The 23,041-nt window shown below is 36.7% G+C and overlaps 1 long non-coding RNA gene across 2 annotated transcripts in view; it reads left to right on the top strand.

The window, feature by feature from the left end:
- Positions 1–6,184: 6,184 nt before the first annotated feature.
- LOC140850075 (uncharacterized) overlaps positions 6,185–23,041 on the top strand; it is a 48,606-nt gene continuing 31,749 nt past the window's right edge. For both annotated transcript variants that reach the window (XR_012132817.1, XR_012132816.1), the window contains exons 1-3: positions 6,185–6,268; positions 6,570–6,639; positions 11,686–11,803. This is a non-coding gene — a long non-coding RNA (uncharacterized lncRNA). The remainder of the gene's footprint in view (positions 6,269–6,569; positions 6,640–11,685; positions 11,804–23,041) is intronic.

Below are 23,041 nucleotides of genomic sequence, written 5' to 3' on the forward strand. Positions count from 1 at the left end.
AGCCATTGATTGACCATCAGTTCTGCATATAGCTCCCTCCTGTCTCCATGAAATTCCACTTTAAAACTTTAGAATGATCTTGGGACACTAGTCCACCATCTCCCAGGTTGCCAGCTTCCTGAGTAAAGTGAGCTTTCCTTTTCATCCACACTTGTCTCTCAAGTTTTAGTCTTTCAAGTGACGAGCAGCTGTACTTGGGTTTAGGACAAAGCTATGGCCCTGTAACAAAAGTTGTCAACACTTAGCATATGCAGGTAAAATTGCAATATTTCCAGAATCTCTCACCTGGCCTTAGTGCATCTCCATATCAGTAGGTATTTCCAAAGGGTGGAGAGAAGTAGTTCATCTCTACATCAATAGGTCATTCCAAGGGCCAGCAGGACACATCTGAACCAAAGAGGTTGGGTGGGGTCCCTTCTGCAGCTGGCTTGTAAGAGACATGGGAGAGCAGAAGTGGATGACTGCTTGTAAGCAATAAATGGGTTTCTTCCACTTTATTTCTCCCTTTGACTGATTTTGATTTGAAAGGTATTTTGCCCAGGGATTTTCCCTCTGGAGTTACAGAGCAGTTTTAGGGGAGCAGAATTTGCCACCTCAACATATACTTCTTTGGCATATTGATTATTTCAAGCTGGTTTTTTTTTTTTTAGAGATGTGTAGACGCAAGACAAGCTTTGATAACCAGAGTAGAAGTTATCCTTTTTTAAGAACCATTTACATGTATAAGAGAAATCTCCTATTTGTAAGGGTGCCTCCCTAGCTGTATCAAGAAGAGGGAGATGACTCTAAATCTCCGGAATCTGTTATCCGTTGAGAAAGCAGAGATTTAAATATGCGTAACAACCTTACTTTTGTTAACTGTGTTTTTCCTGGTGACCTTCCACAACTGACTCCTAAGCTCCAATATCTTTTGTCTATATCTGAAGATGATATTTAAGGTGGTGGCTTCAGCCATTTCCTGGAGTTATTCATTTTCCTGGGTCTCTCTTATGTAAATAGGAGGATGTCTGTTGTCTTCTATTTTATTTTCTCCTATTAATCTAAATCATGCCAATTTAATTTTAGACCAGCCAGAAGAACCTTGAAGGGTAAAGAAAAAAATTTCTTCCCCAACACAGTTTGGGGTATATTTCAAATCACTGAACACAGGTCTTTCACACGGGAGCCTAGAATGCAGCAGAATCCTTGGACTTGTCTCTTACCAGTTCCCTCTGCAGGACTCAAGGCTTCCGCTCCTCCTGCCACACAGTGGGAGGTTCTGAGACCCCAAGACAGACCCTCTCTGCCTCCTTGTGCTCTCTGAAAACTATTGCAACAACCTCTACTCCTGCTTAACCATGTGCTCAATCCCCATTTTCTTCTTCCAAATCCCAGTTCCCCCTTTTTCTAATTATCTCCCATGGTGGGCAGTCAATATCTGTTCATTCTCTGAATGAAATTTTCTAGATTATTGAACAAGTATAAGAAAGTAAATTTCACTGTGCTAGAATTTTGCTTCAGGGAAATTCATGGTCAAAAAGAATTAATGTCTATGTTTTCCCAAGGAGACACATTTCAATTATGTTCTTTATTATGTTAAAAAAAGAAGACCATAAACTATGAATTATAATTAACTCTTTAGAAAAGGACAGTGGCTTCTCCTTTTCAAAAATAAGCTTAGTATGAACTAAATATTAAATAAGAGAAAACAGTTATCTTTCTAAATTAGTTAAGTGGCCAATAGAAAGAATATAAATACTCAAAAACCATGCTCAGATTCAAAGATTATATTTAATGGCAGTGGAATGTAAGAGAGGGACATGATTTTCTGAGGAAGTCTAATCATTCTATTCAGTTTCATGTTATATTTCAATAAGAATTATATACTATTACTATTCAATAAGTAAAATTTTAAATGAACTTAATGTGTTTTTTACTGCCAAGGTGAGATGTACAAACATCTGGGGTGACAGAGAGACACATGGGCAAGAGAGGCATGTGTGGCACGACAGTGGAATGCTAGTGGATAGAAAGGACCCGAGGAATAAGAAGAGAGCTTTGAGAAAGAGGAAGAGATACATTTCTAAGGAAAGCACTGCAGGCAAGCCAAGAAAGGAAAGGAAAGCATGAAAGAAAAAGAACAAGATCAACATCTTTTGCCAGCCATAGTGACACGAAACAAAACCCAACTACCAGCTGTCACCGGTAATTCCCTTAGTGAAGGTCACAAAGTGGGGATCACCTGACAACTTGGCAGTACAGGGGCATTTTTTTATAAATACTTGGTTTCAAATGCCTTTAGATGCAGCATTTCCTCCCCAGTTTACCACCAAACTAAACATGCCCTAGCATCTAAACATTTAGGAGTTTTAGTAATGATATGAGATTTCTTCTAGAATGGAGGACTGTGGTTTTTTTGTTAGGCAGCAAGACAGATATGAATGGAATGAGAAGAGGGTGAAGCCCATCAAGAACTCAGGGAGTTAATCAGAGTAAGCCAGAGAGCCAGAAAGACTCACATCCCTTTGCAATGTGAAGTTCATTCCAAGTGCTCTGGATCTGAGAGGACCTTGAGACTTGCTCCAGCTAATGCAGGTGAGATAGGGCAGAGACGTGAGACAAGCATCATGATTAATTTTCCTAAAAAATGCCAAGATTAGCATATTAAGAACAGTAGGGACTTATCTTAAGGCAAGCAAGCAGTCTTAACTGATATGTTCCCAGTACTTGAGAGTGGCCACTACCTTAGAGAGGAGCAAAAGGTTTGTCCTACAGAATCACCTAGAGGATTGGCTATAGAAAATGACATATTGTCTCTCACTGGAGATAAACATCATGAGACTGCCTGACAAGTCTATGCCCACCAACCTTTTTACCTTCATCCCATTCCTGAAACTTCTTAAAAGACAGAATCCCAGCTTTTGGGTGTGCCTCCTCCTCTCTGAGGTTTCCCACACTCTGCTTTCTTGGAGTGTGTATTTTTTAAATGACTTCTTACTGCTTGACTTACTACATTTTGTTTGTCTGCTCTTCCAGTGGTGTCTTTCTCAGTTTGCTATTCCATTCTATTTTCCAGACATTAAGCTTAAGTCTTCACTCTCTCTGTCCTACTCCAGGTAAGTAGGGACTGGGATACTGAAAGCTCTAATTTGGGTTTGCACGTTCCGATTCAATGATGAGCTTCCCTTTCCTCCCTCTTTTTCCTTCCTCTCTGCTTTAGTAACCTGCCTTGTCTGGCCAGCTCTTCCCTCAGAGTGTATTCAAATAAAACTTTCATTGTGCTTCATAACTGCCCTTCAGTCCTCTACTGCTGTGGGGACAGGAACCGAGGGGAACAAACTCATTGCCCCAAGAGTTTGAACAGTTCCCATCTCACTGTTAAAGGGCAGGGACCCCAGATCAGAATGTTTCATCTTCTCTGGGCTCCTGCCTGTGTCAGTCAACCCCAAAGCCCATTCTCTGTGAGGTTTGCCAAAGTACCTTCCTTAAATTTCTGTTTTAGGAAAGCTGGGTTTCCAAGAATCTCACTTTGCTGAAGCAATCCCAGTTTTTCTTTTCAACTCCTGTCCCCAGAGTCTCTGCTTCCCAGAAACCCCACAACTATGTACAATGAAAACAAAGTCCTAATCATCCCTCCAACTGTGAGTGATCTGCCAAAACCCTTCTCTGTGCTGAGTCTGGCCTCCTCAGTGTCTGACCAGCGCACAATAACCACCACCAACACCGTCATGTTGTCGGCAGCTGCGTCTGGGGAGGTCTCTCTCTCTGGGCGCTAGATGAAACCTCAGCCTGGTGGGGGAGGGTTCTTGACTCTGACTGAGAAAGAATTCTCCAATGTCGGATGAGTGTAGGTAAGGAAGGAATTCATTAAATCTTTAGTAGCGGTGAATGGCAGCAGCCGTGCCGGCAGTAGAGAGCAAGGAAGAACAGAGGGAGGAAAGGGATGTTCATTGAACTCCTGCTTAGCACAGGGCAAATCCCTTGTCAACTCCTGAAGCTAGTATCACCTGGACCTGGAGTCCAGTGTCCTCTTGAATCTGCATGGCATGGAAACTAAGTCCCTACTACCCCAGGATTTTGGGTAGCTGCCAGGCACTGGATGGAGAGAGCTTATGTTCTAGGAACTTTCCAAAGGCAAATAAAGGAAATTTTCGAGCAGGCTACTAAAGAGCATGATTACAAAGCTGCAGTCCTGTCCTGGTCACCCAAGGAATGGGAACTTGCAAGCCCAAATCAGAGATCTCAGTAGTCTTTCCCTACTTGTCTGAAGTAGGACAGAGGGAGTGAAGACTTGTGCTTACATCCAGAAAATTGAATGAAATAGCAAAATAACAAAGACACTTACCACTGGAAGAGCCCAGAGACAAAATGCAATTGAGTTAAGAAGTCTTTATTTAATGCAAAGTACACACTCAAAGAAAGGGGAGTGCAGGCAGCCTCAGAGAGGAGGCACTTTTACACTCTTAGTGTTCTGTCTTTTAAGGTTTTCAAGAATGGGGCAAAGGGCTGGGTGGTGGTGGGCGCTGCGCATAGGCTTGACATGTGGTCTCATGATGTCTCTCTCCTGTGAGAGTCATTATATATGTCACCATCCATAGTCTGTCCTCTAGATATTCCATAAGACAAACTTAACACAAAGAATTTCTTGATCCTTCTCTTCTCCAAGATAGTGGTTACCCTCAAGCAGTGGGGACATATCATTCAGGACTACTTGCCCTGCCTTACGATAGAGTAGGTTATTGGCTGATTATTAAAGAATATTTTAGGAATCTTACTTCCTAACTCCCTGCTTTAAAAAAAAAATGGAATCTTAGGCTTAAGATGGAGTTCCTTCTGTTCTTACTATGCTATCAATGTCTTGGCATTTTTCATTATAGGCAGGAAAAATTAATTATGATGCTTGTCTTACATCCCTGCCCTACAGGTCCCTGGTCTATAGCCATAATCAGTACCACACTCTAGAATTTAATCTGAAAGTCCTTTCCCTTCCTTCACAAAGCACTGTGTTTCTCTGCTTCTGAGTGGAGAGACACCTGTGTAAAGTATTTAGATCTTTGTCTTCACTTCAAAATTCTCCTCAGATAAGCAGAAAATTTAATTTTTTATTATTAACACGAGGGGTAAGAAGGTTGAACAGTATTTCATGCTCAGTTGAGTAGGTATGACACTGACAGAAAACAGTTCTGAGACACAGCTGATCTCCTTGCAAGTGTGTTGGCTCAGGAAGCACAGCCTCATCCCTTCTATGAACCACTCAGGACAGTTGTGTTTGGAAGTGCAAAATATGGTTTAGATTTGAGAATGGTAATATGAATCTCATAGTAAAGATTGCAGAATGCCCTTTCCGCCTCCAGCAAACCAGAGGCAGCACTCTAAAATAAACAGGTTAAGGGGCTACCACAAAATGCGAAAATATACACAGCACACCAGGTTGGAGAGATAAAACCTCTAAATGGCCTTTCATCTGTTCAGACCAGGTTTTGCCCCTACATAAGTTCAGGTCAGGAGAATTTTGCTGGCAAATAGGTAAAAAGCAAGCAAGCAACTGACCAAGTGACAGAGATTTCAGCTTTCAGGACATTTTGGATTTCAGAATTGTGGTTAAAGTGCTGAGGACCTGTACTACAAAAAGGAAAATATATAGAGAGGCAGGGAAAGCTTTTAAATTAAAAAGTGAAGCAGGCAAGCAGAAAAAAAGCGAAACAAAACAAAACCTAGCAGGCATGTGCTGAATGAAGAATGCATGAGTGACTGACCGTCATCTGTGTGAGGGAGAGAACCACAGCAATGCAGAGAGGAGGGGGCCATCTTGGGGCCACTTCACTCACACCGGCCGCAGGAGTATGTGAGTGAGGCAGTAAGGACACAGATGGAGGTGGGCCTGAGACCAAAGAAGAACCAGCGGGACCCAATGTGCTGACAGAGAATGTAGGGTAGGTAACCAAGAAGCTGCTCCAGGAATTTCCCCACCACTTCAACCAGGAGCATTGAAACTATAATCTCAGCAACAGGTGGTGCTATGGTCTGCATGTTTGTAATCCCTCGAAACTCGTATGTTGAAACCTAACCCTCAAGGCAATGGGACCACAGAAACCTCAGATGCTTAGACTGTGATGATGGAGCCCTCGTGAATGGGATCAGTGCCTATAAAAGGCACTGCCCTTCCTTCCTCGCCCTTCTTCCCTATGAGGTCATAATGGGGGAGATGGCCATCAGTGAGGAAAGCAGGTTCTCACCAGACACTGAATCTGCCAGGGCCTTGATTTTGGATGTCGCAGCCTCCAGAACTGTGAGAAATAAATTCCTGTTGTTTATAAGCCACCCAGCATCTGGTATTTTGTTACAGCAGCCTGAATGGATTAAGGCAGGAGGGATTAAGGCTTCCACACTTGATTTGTTAACCTAGACTTTTTTATGTGCTAGTAAATGTCTGTCTTTTCATCTGTATAAAGAATTTATCTCACTCTTGGGTTTTTCATATTCATCTTTACTAATTTTATCCTAAATGTACACACGAGTTATTCTGGGTCAGAGTCAGATTTCTTATTACTTTACTGTAAATAATAAATGCATTGTTCCTCTTTCCCTAGGCCTTACCCCCAGAGTAATGCCATGAGAGTCAGGTTTGTTGTCCTACATGAGCAGCAAGACACTCCATAGGTGAGAGGTGAGGAAAAATGATTTATCATTGCTTATATAAAGAAAGAAGTTCAGGAAGCTAAGGCTTTTTACAAGAGCAATCGAGGGAAGTTTCATTTCCCCACACTCACTCAGGTGGTTTTAATGAGGATTAAATGAGAATTATGGAAGACATTAACACAAAGTCTGGCATTTAATTCTATATAATATCTTAATTAATTTTGTGGGTAGGGTAAGTTGTACTAACATGGGAATACAGGACAATGATATAATAGTCGTTGAAACTACCTTGAAAACTTAGAAAGTACCCTGACCTAGATATTATATAGCTCACCCTTGAACATTGTGGAGCTTAGGCGTGCTGACTCCCTGCACATTCAAAAATCCATATATAACTTTTGACTCCTTCAGATTTTAACTACTAATAATAATCTACTATTGACCAGAAGCCTTACTGTTGATTAATACACATTTTGTATGTTCTATACATATATACATATTATATACTGTATTCTTACAATGTTTTCAAATTGTTATAAATCTCCAAAAATGTTTCCAATATTTTTATTGAAAAAAAATCTACATATAAGTAGACTTGGCACAATTCAAACCCGTGTTGTTGAAGGGTCAACTGTACTAGATTTCAAATTTATGTTTAAGTTTAATAGAATGAAATCTGCTAGAGATGCTATATCTCTATCTTAACATTTTGAAGAGGCCATAATGTTTTTCAATTGCTACATGAGGTAAATCAAGGGCAGGGGTCTGGGTTGGGGTCTGGTGACCTGCAGAGTAGAAATTAAATCAGTTCTTTTAAGATCCAATCTCAATTTTACATATAAATATAGTCTTTTCGTTTGTTTGTTTGTTTTAGAAATTATATCTAAGGAAAATATGCAGCTCTAAGATAACTATTTAGGAAAAATTACATAGAAAGGCAGAAAGACAAAGCCCTTATGCTTTAAAAGTTCCTGTTAATTAATGTATATTTACCCAGAGCAGAATATTAAATTGAATATCATAAAAGTGTTGCAAGTGCTAATTACTTTGCCATTATATTGTTTTACCTATTTATAGCAGGTTTCCTGATACAAATATAATATCATGTGGAAAAGTAGTTTTTTTATTATTAATTTTATGTTAGGGTTATTAAAAACAAAAATCTTTGGGAGACTGAGGAAATGCTGCTGTGTATAGAATGTAAGTTATAAAAGGGGCTTCTAAAAATAAATTGGTGTTGGCCTATTGTTTCTATTGCTCTTCTCAACATAGGTCAGGCTGCAGCAGCAAAGGATGGCGTAATGAGCTGAGTCAGGTCCATGAGGTCTAGCGCTGTCTGCTTCAGCTATCCTATGACCTTCGGCCCAAGTTTCTCTAACACTAAGCCTTCGCCCAGCATGTAAGAAGTTCATTTGAAGGAAAATCATATCTTATTTATCTTTAAATAAGAATCATATCTTATTAATCTTTAAAACTCCAATTGCTGGTGCAGAGTTGGTTCTCAATACTTATTTGGTTAATGAATGATAAAAGAATAAAGGAAGGATAGAAGGAAAAAGAAAAGAAAGAAGGCAGGTGGGAGGGAAATAAGGAAGGAAGGAGGGAAGGAAGGAAGGAAGGAAAGAAGGGAGGGAGGGAAGGAGGGAAGGAGGGAGGAAGGAATATTCTGTGGCAATATAGGGAACTTCAATATGTTCTAATTTCTATGTTTCTTATGCTACCGTCTATATAGATCAATCAGCCCACCACCTGACTTTGTAAATAAAGTTTTATTGGAACACAGACACGGATATTCATTTACATGTTGCCTATGGCTGCTTTCATACTACAACCAAATTTGAGTAGCTGCAAAAGAGAACATATACCACCAAATATAAAATATTTACTATCTGACTGTCTACAGAGAAAGTCTGCCAAGCCCTGACCTAAATATTCTAGTATCTCTGGCCTGCCATAGAGGATGTGTTTCAGGTATAACATCAGAAGCGTTCACCATTAACTTGGGTTATAAAGGACATTCCTCAAAAGACAGCCACACAGTGGGGCTTCTGAAATTATCACTGATGTTTAAAAACCCAGTTCATGGTAATTCTGAAAATAATTAATTTTTGAAAAGAGCCAGGATGTTGTTCAAAGCAGATTTATCATAACTATTGCTGTCAAACAATGTTGCTCTCAAACACATTCTTCCAAAAACTTAGGGTGACCATACATCCCTGTTTACTCAGAACAGTTCTGAGTTCTACCTGGATTCCCAGTGTAATTACTAAGAGTGCCCTTTCTCATCAAAATGTCTAGGTTTGGAGAATCTATTATATGATCATACTTAACATAATTGGCCCTGAATTTACTGCATTCACTCTTGTAAACTCAAAGTCTTTTTTATCATCTTTTGAGTTTCTTGCTGGGCCTTACAGTATGCAATTTTCTTTGTTGTTGTTAATCATGTTTTTTGTTTTATATTCTGAAGCAGTCTTAGCTAAAAAGAACACAGCTTTTAAATTGTGTTTTGACAGAAAGTATGTAGTCACAAAGACCTACATCCAAATGTTCTCCAAATGTGACTTTCTCCTGAAGAAGATAAAATGGAATTCCCTTGAAAATATTGTTTGATTATGAAGCTCAAATATTTCTTCTTTGGTTCCTATAAGAGCATCAGCCTGGGGCATCACTGGAAAGTCACTGAATTTCCCTTTACTTGTGGTGATGTCTAAGAATTCATCTCAGAGTATTTCTGAAGTTACAGATGGGCATCAGTGATCATTAAAGTGCACAGAATGGCTACCCTGAAAATGGAAGCTTTAGCTATAGGAAGACATCTCACCTCTACTACAGTGTGTTTGCTAACCCCCAGTCGAAAAATAGTTGAAACCAAGAAGCAGGTGTGCTATCCTGCTCTGTGTAGACTATTTAAAAAGGAAATTGATGGCTCTAGAGAGAAGAGTTTAACCAGAAGCCAATTTCACAACTTATATAAGCAGACAGTTTCCCTGTTTAAATGGTTTTATGCATCCAAGTTGCCATGAAAGTGTCCCTCAGCCCTAGAAAATATTTTTGTGAATTCAGTATAAATTTATACTATGTAGTAAAAGAACCACTAGACTTGTGGCTACTTAAATTTTAATTAATTAAAATTAAAAGTTTAGTTCCTCAGTTGCACCAGCCACATTTTAGGTGCTCAGTGCCCAAGGGGTTAGTGATTACAATATTAGCACAGATACAGAACATTCTATCACTGCAGGAAGCTCTATTTGTCAGTAATGGATGAATGAATGGAGAAAAAAGATGATTAGAGTAGTTCAGCTGGTAGATCTATAACAATATGTCATCTTCCTTCTAATTAACAAATGTTACATATCATAAAGTGGAATTATTGAGTCACTGATATATTTGGATTCAATTTATTTGTTAAGCATTGTATGATAGACAATATGCCAACTGTTGTGAATAATTAAGGAAAGAAAAGTGTTGCAGTTCAAGATAGCTGACCTGAAGAACTGGCTGTGCACAGGCATGTTTGGGGCAGAGGCATGACTACGTACAGCTAAACATGAAGAGAACGGTTCAAGCACACATAGGACAACAGGGAGATTGAACCATATCCAATCATCCAGGCTTCTTGGAGTAGTCTCAGAAGAGGAAAATATTCATTTATTCATTCATACATCCACAACTCTTGAGGAGTACAGAGCATATCTCTCAGTTTTACAGGATGCAATTAATGTCTTGCCCAAGATTACCTAAAGATAGCCAATCAGTAAGTGGCGGTACCAGTATTAGAGAAAAGCTCTCAGTTGGTGTCTTTTCTACTATATAGCAATCCTATAGCCTAGAAGTTGTAAATTTAAGAATTGGGCAAAGAGCTGTAAGAGGTAATAGAAAAACATTAGCTTTATAGAGTACTTTTTTATTAAAGGGAGATGGTTTTAGTAAGGGTACAACTTGAAGTCTCAATTTTCTTCTATTCTAAAATTTCCATTAAGTCTAAAGGTTTGAGGAAAAATATCATCCCCAAAAATGTTTATGATGTTTCTCTAGGTAATGCAGTTATGAAAATGAGATAAGTTTATGGACTAGTATTGTGTATTTTCCAGAATTAGAAACTGAAAGGCTTACACTGTGCTGACTGCAGTCCTCACCTAGACAAGGAGACGTGTTTAGAGGCACCATCATTTGGAGACCGTCCTGCTCAGCATATGGCTGCATTGCCCTTATGATCATAAAGGGCAGCTGAAGGTTTAGCATCACTATGTACATTTTATAAGGCTCTTGATAGAGTCATCTTTAAAGACTTCACTTAATCTGATAGAGAATGTGAGAGGAAAACATACTTTGGAAATGCATATTTGTGGTAATGTAATTCTTTTGAAGGACATTAGGCTATTTCTGTCTTGAAGGTTAAAGTAAGTTTAAAGCATAAATGTTTGAATGCAAAGTACAAAAGCAGAATAATAGTTCATTATCCAAATACCTAGTACAAACCCAAAATTACTTTCTTGACATAAAAGACTCCTCAGTTGGTTTCCTGGCAAACACTCTATAGTAATATTTCCATAGTTCTGGTTTATAGCTTCAGGGTGTCTTTTTTCTTAAAAAGTACTTTATCTTTTCCCTTTAGGCTGAGATATTTCCACCCCGATGTAAAAATCAATAGAAAACAGTGACGTTGGTCACAAAGAGACCATAGATTTCTATGAAGAAGAGAAAGAGAAAACTAAATACCAGCTCAACAGAATAGAAGATAATTAATATGCACTATGCCATCTAATCCCTGCCTCTCTCTCAACTCATCTTTTACCACATTGCCCTGCTCTCAGCCCACTCATTTCCAGTCACACCAACCTTCTTGCTGCTGCTTGAACATGGCAATTTCCTTCCAATTAAGTATTCTCACACTTGTTCATCCCCCATCCTGAAGTACTTGCCCTTTTGGTCTTTTAATCAAATGCCCCTCTTTAAAGAGATATTCCCCTCACCATTCCATTCCTTTCTGTCCCTTTTCCCTGCACAACTTCCCTTCCAAGCACTTAGCCCATTGGACTATAGCTTTGTTCTCTCCTCCACTAGACTCTATCTAAGCTGCATGAAGCCAGGGGACTCTAGTTCCTAGCTGTACCCCCAAGCAACAAGAGTGATACTCACAGCAAGCACATCACAAATATTTGTGGTGTGAGTGATGGAATGGGTAAGTTTTATCATATTCATTTCCTTTTTAAAGGTTTATATTTTATCTTTCCTATATTGCATTATGAAATGACAACTCAGAAATGCAGGCTTAAGGCGGGTATTGGTAAAGGTGAAGGAAGCTATGTTGTTTTGTCTTCAGTCTACATAATTCAGATTGATGGGGAGGACAGCAGAGAACCTCATAACCCTGAGATTATGTAGGAAAGGGTTGGTGGGAAATTTCTGGACTAAGAAGGAAAATTGTTTGTACACAATGATCCATGTGAACATGAAAATTAAAGTTAACCTGTCTTTAATTGGGAGGATTAGCAACTATCCCAGCTTCTCCAAAAAAAATAAAGGAACTGCCTGAGAGGCTTAACCTTTTTATCCCTGCAGGGCATCTTTATAAGGCAGGTGCTAAGGAATTAGAGTCACAGATTCCATTGGTATCAGAACACAGTGACATAATTTTCCACAAATATGGGTTCTAGGGCCCTGGATTCTGAAGATTTCTGGTTATCTTTTCCATTTGCCCTCAGATTATCAAGGATAAGGAGATCTGATTATCTTCTGAAACAGTGTCTTGTCGTTAAAGGTATCCAAGTCCTTCAGAGCTGCCTATTCCTGACGTATTCTTCAGGAGCATTTTTATTTTTAGCTTTGCTTCTTGAAACTAAAAAGTTTAGTTCATTCCCCAAGGAAATATAACAGCCTTTTCCTTGGGAATGAAACCTAGAAACATTTATCCTGAGTGATATAACTCCCATTTAGCATTTGCACACAAATTCTGCTGGACATTTCCAGGGCATTGCTTGACATTCAGAAATAACATGTAAAATTGGGTATATGGTACCTCTGTCACACATTAAAGTGATATGAGCCATGCTTAAGCTAAAAGACACAAGATTTTTGATCTCTCCCATAGCAAGAAATTATGTCCCCTAACATGTGCTTGGTAATTGCAAATCTTTACGTGGGCATCAGTTCCATATGCATAATACACCCTGGTGGCACCATTTGAAGGTTGCAGAGTCACATTTTGTAGATGAATCATTTATAATCACCACTGCTCCTGCAGCATTGTCTGTCACGCTTTGCTCTGCATGGGTCTTCCTTGAACAAATTTTAAGGTTGCTAAGGGATTTTTCTTTTAAATACAACATAATGCTAGTGTATTTGAGATATTTCTTAAGGTCTATCACAAAATCTCACCATGCACCTTGGCAAAAGAGTTGGATAAAAGAGAGAAAAGAATGCTAACCAAACTTCTTTCATGACTTACTTTATCAATATTTATACTAAGAACAACATTGTAAAAGTCATAAAGACAGGTGAACATTTTTTACTTCTTTATCAGAGCAATTTACCTTTTAAGTTATGAAGAATCTGATGAGGTGACAAGGCTCAAGATATTTTTATTTGCTTAGTCTTCTTTGGTTACATTATAAGACACATGAGGATCCATTCCTTCATTCATTTACATTCATTTACTTTAATTTATTGATTCATTCATATTTCCTTTACAGACATACTTCATTTTGTCACATTTCTCTTCATTGTGCCTCATAGTTACTGGGTTTTTTTTTTTTACAAATTGAAGGTTGGTGGCAACTTTGTGTTGAGCAAGTTTACAGGTGATATTTTTTAACATCTTATCACTCTATGTCTCTGTATCACATTTTGGCAGTTCCTACAATATTTCAAACTTTTTCATTATTATATTTGTTATGTTGATCTGTGATCAGTGATTTTTGATGTTACATTGTAACTGTTTTGGGGTGCCACAACTATGCCTGCCTAAGACTGCAAACTTAATAGATAAAAGTTGTATGTATTCTGATGCTCCACCAACCACTCATTCCCCCATCTCTCTCCCTCTCCTCAGGCCTCCCTACTCCCTAAAACACAACATACTGAAATTAGTTAGTCAATAAACTTACAATGGCCTCTGAGTGCTCAAGTGAGAGCAAGAGTCACACATCTCTCACTTCAAACCAAAAAGTTAGAAATGATTAAACTTAATGGAAATGGCATGTTGAAAGCTGAGATAGGCCAAAAGCCAGGCCTCTTGTATCAAACAGTTAGTCAGGTTATGAATGCAAAGGAAAAGTTCTTGAAGGAAACTAAAAATACTACTTCAGTGAGCACATGAATGATAAGAAGACAAAACTACCTTCTTGCTGATATGGGGAAAGTGTTAGTGGTCTGGATAGAAGATCAAACCAGCCACAATATTCCCTCAAGTCAAATCCTAATTCAGAACGAGGCCCTAACTTTCTTCAATTCTTTGAAGACTGAAAGAGAAGAAGCTGCAGAAGAAAAGTTTGAAGCTAGCAGAGGTTAGCTCATGAAGTTTAAGGAAAGAAGGTGACTCCATAGCATAAAAGTAGATGTATGGAGACATTCATCAGCAAGTGCTGATATAGAAGTGACAGCAAGTTACCCAGAAGATCTAGCTTAAATAATTAATAAAGTTGCTTACATAAAAATAAAAATTTCAATTTAGACAAAACTGCCTTCTATTGGAATAGTTGCCATCTAAGACTTTTTTCACAGTTAGAAGGGAGAAGTCAATGCTGTCTTCAAAGAGTCAAAAGACAGGCTGACTCTCTTGTTAGGAGCTAATGCAGTTGATGACTTAAAGTTGAAGCCAATTCTTATTGACCATTCCAAAAATTCTAGGGCCCTTAAGAATTATGCTAACTCTACTCTGCCTGTGCTCTACAAATGGAACAGCAACTTGGATGACAGCACATTTGTTTAAGCTTGGGTTACTGAATATTTTAAGCCGACTATTGAGAAAAATTGCTCACAAAATAAGATTCCTTTCAAAATATGACTGTTCACTGATAATGCATCTGGTCACCCAAGAGCTCTGATGGAGATGAACAACAAAATTAATGTTGTTTTCATGCCTGCTAATGTAACATCCATTATTCAACCCATGGATCAAGGAGTAATTTCAACTTCAAGTCTTATTATTTAAGAAATATCATAAGGCTAAAGCTACTAAAAATAGTAATTCCTCTGATGGATTTAGGCAAAGTAAATTGAAAACCTTCTGGAAAGGATTCACCATTTTAGATGCTATTGAGAACATTTGTGATTCAGGGAAGAGACAAAAATATCAGCATTCCCAGGCATTTGGGAAAAGTTGAATCCAATCTTCATGGAAGACTTTGAAGGCTCAAGATTTCAGTCAAGGAAGTAACTGCAGATGTGGTAGAGGTAGCAAGAGGACTAGAATTAGAAGTGAAGCCTGAAGATGTGACTGAATAGCTGCATCTCATGATAAAATTTGAGCAGACGAGGAGTTGCTCCTTACAGATGAGCAAAGAAAGTGGTCTCTTGAGGTGGAAGCTGCTGCTGGTGAAGATGCTGTGAAGATTGTTGCAATGTCAACAACAAAGGATTTAGAAAACTATACAAACTTAGTTGATAAAGTGTGGCTGGGTTTGAGAGAATTGACTCCAATTTTGAAAGAGGTTCTACTTGAGGTAAAATGTCATCAAACAGCATTACATTCCACAGAGAAATTATTTGTGAAACAAAGAATCCATCAATGTAGCAAACTTCATTGTTATCTTATTTTAAGAAATTGACACAACCATCCAAACCTTCAGCAGCCATCAAGGCGAGACCCTCCATCAGCAAAAAGATTACTACTTGCTGACAACTCAGATGAGAGCATTTTTTAGAAATAAACTTTTTTTTTTTTTAGAAATGAAGGTGAATGCATTGTGTTTTTAGACATAATGCTATGGCACAGTTAACAGACCACAGTATAGTGTAAATGGAACTTTTGCCATGAGCTGGGAAATCCAAAAATTCACTTGACACATTCTATTGTGGTGGTCTGGAACAGAACTCACTCTTCAAGGTATGCCTGTATTTTCAATATGATCCTCACTGCAATCCTGCAAAGTATCTATTACACTAAAAACAGAATACCAAAGTGGTTAAGGCTCTCAGAATTTCAGAGTTTGACAGGCATATTTAAAATCCTGTTTCCAGTACTCTCAAGTTATATAACCCCCCAAAGTCACTTAACTTTTCTGTCCCTTGGTTTCCTTATCTGTGGAATGGGACAGTGCCAGAATCTCCTTATTAAGTTGTTCCTAGGATTAAATGAGGCCATTGATGTCAGTATCTGACATACGATAATTGTTCAGTACTAGCCATTATTTCTATTACAATAATTTTACATATGAGATGATAAACTTAGTAATGTAATTCACCCAAGATTATATTGTTCACAAGTGGTTGAAATGGGATTTGAACCCAAGTATCTTTGACTGCAGAGGTCATATGCTTAAATATGCTTTGTAGGTCAGAAAAGGAGAACAGAGGATTCGTTCACTCATGCAGGATGATTGTGAAGATCACCTGCAATGTTATATGTGAAACCATGCTGACATACAACATATGTATTTGAGAAATTCCAAAAGGAACACCTTGAAAACCAAGAATTACCAGTAGTGATGTTTTTAAAATTTGGGCCCATCCAAACATCCAAAGTATTTAATTGTATTCATGTTTTATATTTTTTTATGTGTAATTCCTAGTGGATTCCAAAAGCATACTATGTGAAATTTAAGGAAGAACTTTTTTCTTAATACTTTTTCTTAGGAAAAATTACTATTTTTGACCACTTCTGAGACCAAAGTAATTGGTTAAGAGTAACAAATATAGAGACAATCAAACCTGGATTCAAATTCTAGCCATGACTATATTTAATTTTGGACAAATCACTTAATACCTCTGAGCTTTAATTTCCTCATTTATATAATGAAAATAAGAATTGTGCCTTCCTCTAGACTTGTAGTAAATGCTAAATAAAAATGTCTTAATTGTTTGCATTTCATTATAATAATGGTAATAATAATAATTATAGCAATAACAATTATTATGTGAATGTGTTAAAGTTTCAGCTGACCTATTTTACATTAAAATGACTCAATATTATCTTTCTAGGTTTTCAAAAACACGAATTCCAAATGAAATACAGTGATCAGTTAGTTTTAACTCTTAGTTGATCTGCAAGCAATGTACAGGTATAAATATTATTGAATTGAGAATTTTATGACTCATATATACCACACAAATCGGGGAACGATCCAGGTCAATCCTTGAGGCCAATAGGATTTGAAGGATGCCAACAGTCACACAGTGCTTGGTCAGGAACTTGAATATCTTTACCTCCAGTCACTGCTCTTCTTTCTACTATTGGTTTTCAAACTGTTCCCTAGGGATTCCTCTGATGTGTTTCAAGGCTAAAAAAAATGGAGATTTGGAAGCTCCAGAGGACATGGTTTTCATGACAAGGCTCCAAGTGTTCTCTCTCCTTTTCAACTAGACCAGCTCAATTTTTATTAACCATATGTATTTAGATTTTGTATAATGTAGGTAGATTTTTTTATTTTTCAAAAGTTTATAATACATATGTTATTTTAGTATTAAGTTTGAATGATAAGCATAGAACATTTAATTACTGAACAGTCACTTGGAAGAAAAGTTGGTAAGAACAAGGAAAATGACAGAATCTATTTAGACCTCTTGATCCAACTGTTAAGGAAAAAATTGTTAAATTTATGATTAAAAATAAATTTATTTAAACAACTACTATTCCTAATAACCTAGTGACCCAACATAAACATAGATAAAATCCATTTTATATTAGAATATGAATTAAACAGTAACAATGTATTAGATGGTTCCAGCAGAAAAGAGAAAGGATTTCTTACTAATAAGTGATGCTTGAGCTAACATTAGAAAGTCTTTTGAAATGAATATAGTACTTTAGGCATCAATAAAATATTCTAAATTGATAAGTCCTTGTAAATCAATCAGAGAACACTATATATTACAGAAGTTCTCCCAAAGGAAATAAAAGAAACTTAATAAGATGTTCAATTGAGGGCATAAACATACTAACTTTAAATAGACAGATAAAAATATTCAAATAATAATAGCATATTCTTTAATACACAGTTTATGAATATGAATGAAATTTCCAAATGAATCATGCTGTGGTCAACCCAGTAGCATGATATAGACATAACCAAAATGAAGTGAGCAAGGTTAGGTTTATGCATGCAAAACTATGATGAACAAAAAAAGGTAAAATATGGTGAATTATCTGGTTATTAGGTAAATGGTATCTCTAATCTAATTTGTGGCTGAATTAAACTCTAGGAAATTACTTCATTACAAGGTAATTTTTATAGATATAATTTAAGTAGATAAAAAAATTGCTGCAAAAAACATTTAAAACATATTTTGCTTTAAAAATATACAATGAATATTATTATATATATTTGCAGCCTATACTGTTCTATCCCTTTTTGCTTTGCTATCTTTTGAAGTAGATACAGTTGAAAGCATCAGTGGCAATCATCCTGCCATCCAAATTAGACCTGTGTTCTAATGCCTCATATAAATGATTAGGACTGTCAGATAAATAAAAGACTCAAAATCATGGACCTCTAATATCTAGTTTGTTAGAGTTTCTTTGCCTCAGTTAAGAGTTCTGAAGTTTAATTGAAGTCACCGTCGCTGTTTACTTGCATCATCTGCCTTGTCTGGCCAAGGAACTCAGTGGACTTCTGCTACATTTGTGTCCACATCACTGAGCTGTAATAGCTGTGAAGTCCTTTTTATGACCCAATCCAGACAGGGAAGAAAATTAGCAGCCCCATTCAACTGATGAATATAGCTTACAGTCCCAAGTGGGTAGAAAACCTGACAGAGGATCTGGGTAGCCATAGAGCCCATCCTGCAGCCACACTGGGACAAGCAATCAAGACAGCATTCTTATACAATACTTACGAGCTAGTGGCATGTTCCTTGACCTCACATCATGAGCAATGGTCTCATCCAAATGGAGACACTGATAGTAAGCTCCCTCTATACAAGGATGCTACCCACTGACCCATTCAGAACTACAAGCTTAGCTGACTGCTTAAGTACTGTCTTTGCAATCTGTGTTCTGGAAGAGGAGACCACTTATTCAGATGTGCAAAGACCATGTAGGGAATTAAGGATCACAAAGAATCAAGTAAACATGATACCACCAAAGGAAACTAATAAAACTTTTGGTAACCCAAAGAAATCAGGAGGAGCTACTTTATATCAGACAAAATACACTTTAGGAGAAAAATTTTAAAAAGAGATAAGAAAGGTCATAATAGAAAGATAAAGAAAGGAGTCAGTCCCTCAAGAAGATATAACGATTGTAAATATTTATGGACTTGACACTGGAGCACCTAAAAAGAAAATACTAACAGTACTAAATGGAGAAGTAAACAGCAATACAGTAATAATTAGGGACTACAGTACCCCTCTCACAACAGTGGATAGATCATCCAGGGACTCAATAAGGAAATAATGGATTTGAACAACACTATAGACCAAATGAACCTAATAGACATACAAGGGGAATTTCATTCAACAACAGGTGAGTGAACATTATTCTTAGGTACATATGGAACATTTTCTATGATAGATCATATGTTTGGACACAAAACAAGTCTCAACAAATGAAAAAGACAGAAATTATGTCAAATCTTCTCAATTCACAAAGATGGGAACCTAGAAATCAATAACTGAAAGAAAATTGGAAATTTCACAAATACATGGAAATTAAGCAACACACTGAGTAAACAATGGATCAAAGAAGAAATCAAAATGGAAAAAATATTTTGAGACAAATGAAAATGTAAATAAAGCTTACCAAAGTTACAGGATGTAGCAAAAGCAATTGAAAGAGGAATGTTAATAGTAGTAAATACATACATTAAGAAACAAAAAAGAGATCAAATAACAACTTAAACTTACACCTTGAGGAAAAACCTAAGCTTAAAGTTAGCAGAAGAAATGGAATAATAAAGACTAGAGCAGAAATAGATAAAATAGAAAATAGGAAAATGATAGAAAAGATTAACAAAAATGAGTTGGTTCTTTGAAAAGAAAACAAAATTGACAAACCTTTATCTAAACTAACCAAGAAAAAAGAGAAAGAACCCAAGTAAAAAAATTATGAATGAAAGAGAAGAAATTACAACTGATACCACACAAACACAAAGAATCATAAAAGACTACTATGGACAATTAATAACCAATAATTAAATAATCTAGAAGAAATGGACACATTCCTAGAAACATATGACCTGTCAAGACCGTATCATTAAAAAATAGAAAATCTGAACAGAGCAACAGTGAGTAAGGAGATTGAATCATTTATCAAAAGCCTTCCAATAAAGAAAATTAGGGACCAGATGGTTACACTGGTGAATTTTGCCAAACATTTAAAGAGTTCATGGTAATCCTTAAACTTCCAAAAAACTGAAGATGAGGAAACACTCCCAGACTTTGATCAGGCCACCACTACCCTGTATCAAAACCAGATAAGGACACTATAAGAAAAGAAAATATTCCTTGTACAAATTATTGACAAAATATTAGAAAAATAAACTCAGCAGTACATTTAAAAGATCACACACCATATTCAAGTGAGATTCATCCCTGAGATATAAAGATGTTTCAACCCATGCAAACCAATAAATGTGACACATCAACTGAATAGAACAAAAGATAAATATCCTTTGACCACCTCAATAAATGCAGAAAAGCACTTGACAAAACTCACATGCATTCATGATAAAAACTCCCAACAAACTGGGCATAGTGGTCACATACCTCAACATAATAAAGGCCATATATGACAAGCCTACAGCTTACTCAGTGGTAAAAGGTTGAAAGCTTTTCCTTTAAGAAGACAATGGTGCCCACTGCCCACTCTCACCACTCCTATATCACAGTACTGCAAGTCCTAGCAAGAGCAATTAGGCAAGAAAAAGAAAGGAAAGGTATCAGAATTGGAATAGAAAAAGTAAAATTGTCTGTTTTCAGATGACATTTTATGTATAGAAAATCCTAAAGACTCCACCAAAAACCTTTTAGATTGAATTAATGAACCGAGGGTATATGCAGGATACAAAATCAGCTTAAATATCAGTAGCGTTTCTATATCCTAACAACAAATTATTTGAAAGAGAAATAAGGAAAACAATCCCAATGACAATAGTATAAAACACTATGAAATATTTAGGAATAAATTTAATGAAGGAGGTGAAAGATCTGTGCACTGAAAGCTACAAGACACTGATGAAAGAAATTGAAGCAGACACAAATAAATGGACAATACCTTGAATCCTTGAATTAGAAGAAGTGATATTGTTAAAATGTCCATATACCCAAAACCATCTATAGATTAAATGAAGTCCCTATCAACATTCCAATGGCATTTTCTTAACAGAAATAGAAAAAAATTTATAAAATTCTTATGGAAACCCAAAAGTCCCCAAATAGCCAAAGCAACCCCGAGAAAGAACAAAACTGGAGGCATCAAACTTCCTAATTTCAAGCTTATATTACAAAGCTATAGTAATAAAAAAAGTATGGTTTTTTCATAAAAATAGACAGATCAATGGAAAGAATAGAGAGCCCAAAAGTAAATACACATATATATATATGGTCAATTAATTTATAAAAAGAGCCAAGAATGTGCAATGGAAAAAGTGCAGTCTCTTCAATAAAAGATGTTAGGCCAACTGGACAGCTACATGTGAAAGAATGAAACTAGACACCTATTTTATAACACTCATAAAAATTAATTCAGAATGAATTAAATATTTAAATGTAAGACCTGAAACCATTAACCCACTAGAAGAAAATATAGGGAAAAAGTTTCTTTACATTATTCTTGGCAATTATTATTTTAAAAATGACACCTAAAGCACAACCAGGCAAAAATAAGCAAGTGAGACTACATCAAACTAAAAGCTTCTGCATAGCCAAAAAAAAAAAAGATAAAAATGAAAATGCAACCTACGGAATGGGAGAAAATATATGCAAACCACACATCTGAGAAGGGGTTAATATCCAAAATATATAAAGAACTCATAAAACTCAATAAGAACAAAAATAATCTAATTAAAATGGGTAAAGAATCTGACTAGATGTTTTTCCAAAGAACATAGTTAAATAGCCAACAGGTACAGGAAAAGGAGCTCAATATCACTAATCATCAGGGAAATGCAAATTAAAACCACAGTATCACCTCACATCTTTTAGGATGTCTATTATCAAAAGATAAGAGATGATTGTTGGGGAGGATGCAGAGAAAAGTGAACTCTTGTGTACTATTGCTGGGAATGTAAGTTAATACAGCCACTATGGAAAAGAGTATGAAGTTTCCTCAAATATTTGAGAATAGAAACAGCATATGATCCAGCAATTCCACTGGGTATTCATATTCCAAAGGAAATGAAATCACTACCTCAAAAAGATATTTGCACCTCCTTGTTAATTGCAGCATTATTTACAGTAGCCAGGGTGTGGAAACAACCTGAATGTCCATGGACAAATGAATGGATAAAGAAAATGTGGTGTATATATATATATATACAATAGAATATTTTTCAACCATAAAGTAGGAGGAAATCCTGTCATTTGTGAAAACCTGGATATACCCTGAGGGCATTATGTTAAGTAAAATAAGTTAGAAAAAGAAATACTGTATGACCTTACTTATATGTGGAATCTAAAAGAATCCTAACTCATAGAAACAGAACTGATTGGTTATTGCAAGAGGTGGGGAATGGGGGACTGGGGAAATGAATGAGGGTGACAAAAAGGCATAAAATTTCAGTTACAAGATAAATAAGTTCTAGGAATCTAATGTAGAACAATCTAATGTAGGACAATGTAGCAAATAATACTGTGTTGTATATTTAAAAGTTGCTAAAATAGTAGACCTTAAAAGTTCTCATCACAAGGAAATAAAAACTGTATGGTGCTGAATGTTAACTATTGTAGTAAATATTTCACAATATATACATACATCAACTCATCATGTTGTACACCTGAAACTTATACAATGTTACGTCTCAATTATATCTCAATAAAGCTGAGGGGAAAAAAGGACAAAGGGCACTGAGTAGAGGGCATCGGGCCAAAATTAGTTGAGGTACAGAGAGAAGGTCTCTAAGGTAATTACAATTAAGCTACAACCAAGACACTGAGAAGTAGGTGCTCAAAAGTTTGGCAAAGAATGTTCCAGGCAGAAGAAAAAATAAGTTCCAAAGCCCCAGTTTTGAGGAAATTAAATAATAAGGTTTAATAATAATCAAGCCTCTTACATGGCAGAATTATGAATAGAACAAAGGATAAGTCTATTCTAGACAAATGGATC

This window comes from Manis javanica, chromosome 6, assembly GCF_040802235.1.
Source record: "Manis javanica isolate MJ-LG chromosome 6, MJ_LKY, whole genome shotgun sequence".
Taxonomy (NCBI): Eukaryota; Metazoa; Chordata; class Mammalia; order Pholidota; family Manidae; genus Manis; species Manis javanica.